Consider the following 3,426-nt stretch of genomic DNA (forward strand, 5'->3'; position numbering starts at 1 on the left):
TTCTCCTTTCTGATGGCTGAATAATATTCCATTGTATATATGAACTACATCTTCTTTATCCATTTATCTGTTGAAGGACATCTTGGCTCCTTCCACAGTTTGGCTATTGTGGACATTGCTGCTATGAACATTGGGGTGCATGTGCCCTTTCTTTTCACTACATCTGTATCTTTGGGGTAAATACCTAGTAGCACAATTGCTGGGTCATAGGGTAGCTCTATTTTTAACATCTTGAGGAACCTCCATACTGTTTTCCACAGTGACCAATAACTAGCGAGGAAATTGAAGCAGTAATCAAAAACCTCCCACAAAACAAGAGTCCAGGGCCAGATGGCTTCCCAGGAGAATTTACCAAACATTTAAAGAAGAAGTAATACCTATTCTACTGAAACTTTCAAAAAATAGAAATGGAAGGAAAACTTCCATTTTCGTTCTATGAGGCCAGCATTACCCTAATCCCAATACCAGGCAAAAACCCCATCAAAAAGGAGAATTACAGATCAATATCCCTGATGAACATGGATGCCAAAATACTCAGCAAGATCCTAGCCAATAGGATCCAACAGTACGTTAAAAGGATTATTCACCACGACCAGGTAGGATTTATTCCTGGGATGCAAGGGTGGTTCAACATTCACAAATCAATCAACATGATAGATCATGTTGACAAAAGAAGAGACAAGAACCATATGATCCTCTCAACTGATGCAGAAAAAAGCATTTGAAAAATACAGCATCCTTTCTTGATTAAAACTCTTCAAAGTATAGGGATAGAGGAAATATACCTCAATATTATAAAAGGCATCTATGAAAAGCCCACAGCAAATATCATTCTCAATGGGGAAAAACTGAGAGCTTTTCCCTTAAGGTCAGGAACATGACATGGATGCCTACTCTAACCACTATTGTTCAACATAGTACTAGAAGAACTAGCCTCAGCAATCAGACAACAAAAAGAAATAAAAGGCATTCAAATTGGCAAAGAAGAAGTCAAACTCTCTCTCTTCACAGATGACATGATACTTTATGTGGAAAACCCGAAAGACTCCACTCCCAAATTACTAGAACTCATACAGCAATTTAGCAATGTGGCAGGATACAAAATCAATTCACCGAAATCAGTTGCATTTCTATATACTAACAATGTGACTGAAGAAAGAGAAATTAAGGAATTGATTCCATTTACAATAGCACCAAAAACCGTAAGATACCTAAGAATAAACCTAACCAAAGAGGTAAAGGATCTATACTCTAGAAACTATAGGACACTTATGAAAGAAATTGAGGGAGACACAAAGAGATGGAAAAACATTCCATGCTCATGGATTGGAAGAATAAACATTGTTAAAATGTCTATGCTGCCCAGAGCAATCTACACATTCAATGCAATCCCTATCAAAATACCATTGACATTTTTCACAGAGCTGGAACAAAAAATCCTAAAATTTATATGTATTTAAATGCACGTGTATTTAATCTGAAACTCTTAATGGGTTTAGTCTACTATTTTTTCAATTAGCAATAATCGTGCCTCGGATAAACCTCATTGGCTATGATACTGCCACTGTGCAAAGCTAGTCTACTATTTTTAAAATAGTTTAGTAGACTAAAAAAGTTTAGTCTACTTATTTTTATTATCATTACTGATATTTATAATTGTTCTTGCCATTTTGTGCATTACTTATTTTTTGTGTTTATTTAAAGATTTTATTTATTTACTTTACTACTTTATTTTATTTATTACTAGAGAGAGAGCAAGAGCACGGGGAGGGGCAGAGGGAGAGGGAAAAGCAGACTCCTTGCTGGGCAGGGAGCCCAACATGGGGCTCAATCCCAGGACCCTAGGACCATGACCTGAGCTGAAGGCAGATGCTTAACCAACTGAGCCACCCAGGTGCCCCTATTTGTTTTGTTTACCATGTTTATACTCTTCACTTTCCAGATTATCCAATGAAATATTTTACATGTCTTTTTTCTTGCTTTGTATCTGATTTTTTTCATAATTTACTTTCTTTTTCTATTTTTTCATTAATTATTTCCTTAAGGATATTAAACATACTTATCTTAAAGTCTTCAGATTATTCTATTTTAGTTAACCTGATATGAAATTATCCTCGGATTGCTGATTTTATCTGCCTTTCTTAATATTAGATATTTTTCATCTTTCTAAGCCTGGGTCTTCAGACTAATTTTGTAATAACTCTCTTTCCCTTTCTCACCATCTCTCCCTACTCTCTTCCTGCCTAGTGGCCTTGTAGTTGCCTTTACCTGGTACTCCTACCCCAGGACTCTACATGGAGTTCTGCAGATCCAGGGACCAATCTAGCAGGTATTTTGGCTAATCCACTAATCATGACTTTATATCCATGTCCACCTATTCCTCTAGGAACTGAATATCATATAAGCATTATAACTCCTGGCAGTGTTCAGAAGCAACTTAGCTCAATTTCCACTCCTGAAGAGGGATAATCTTGCTCGGGCTATGGTCTTAGGCAGTAGGCCTGGATCTGGACTCATATCTTGGGTGGATGATTTTTACCTACTTTAACTTACAGGAGATGATCTCTCAGCTACCTCTGCCTTCATCTGGACCTGAAGACTAGCAATTAAGCACATTCAGCCCTGCTTTTCACTCTGTATATTTCTTTTCTATTCCTGGTCCATAAAGATGTTTATCTTATTTATGGTATCGCTTTCTTACATTTTTCTTATTATATTTAGTTTTTCATTGTTAGATTTTTGGAGCAAACAGAAAATGTCTTGATCAAAAGTGCCAGTCTTAAGACACTTGCTATTCAGTGTCATTTAAAGATTTACATTTGTGATACACCAGAGATTAATGTATTGGATTTAGCCTGTTGCCAACATTTGTCATAGGAAAATACATGTACCTCACAGTTCTGTTTAGCATCTTGATGTGTTTCTTCTGTGAAGGGTCATAAAGAACTGGGGGAAGTATATAGGATCTCAAACCCTGGAAAAAAAGACAGTCAAAGGGGAGTAATTAAGATGATAAAGGAATTTAACAATTAGGCTAATGAGAGTGAAGGATCGACCTGCTTAAAACTGCAAGAAACCAAAAATTCTTAAGTATTTTAGATGGCATTAGCAGGTCCTAATCCAAAGCTTCTGCTTTCTGATGATGAATTCTGAAACTGATTCTTTAGATATTCCTATTCCATATTTCCTGCTGACATGTTACCTTGGCTAAGACAGCTGTACTTTCTGTGCTTCATTTTCTATTTATGGAATATCAGGTTATTACTCATTATGAGATTCATAACATTACCTTGAACAGTACCTAATAAAAGCAGTTATAAAATGCAATCACCCATGAATGTTGATTTGGATCACCAATGGCAACACTGTAACATAGTACCAGAAATGCATGGGAAAGTGCTTGCCACTACAAAGTAAATAGCCTTC

The 3,426-nt window shown here is 36.3% G+C and overlaps 1 pseudogene; it reads right to left on the reverse strand.

Annotated features, from left to right (window-relative positions):
• Positions 1-1,413: 1,413 nt before the first annotated feature.
• Positions 1,414-1,576, reverse strand: LOC116624718 (annotated as a pseudogene).
• Positions 1,577-3,426: the final 1,850 nt, after the last annotated feature.

Source organism: Phoca vitulina, unplaced genomic scaffold (genome assembly GCF_004348235.1).
Source record: "Phoca vitulina isolate PV1807 unplaced genomic scaffold, GSC_HSeal_1.0 scaffold69, whole genome shotgun sequence".
In the NCBI taxonomy this organism is placed as follows: Eukaryota; Metazoa; Chordata; class Mammalia; order Carnivora; family Phocidae; genus Phoca; species Phoca vitulina.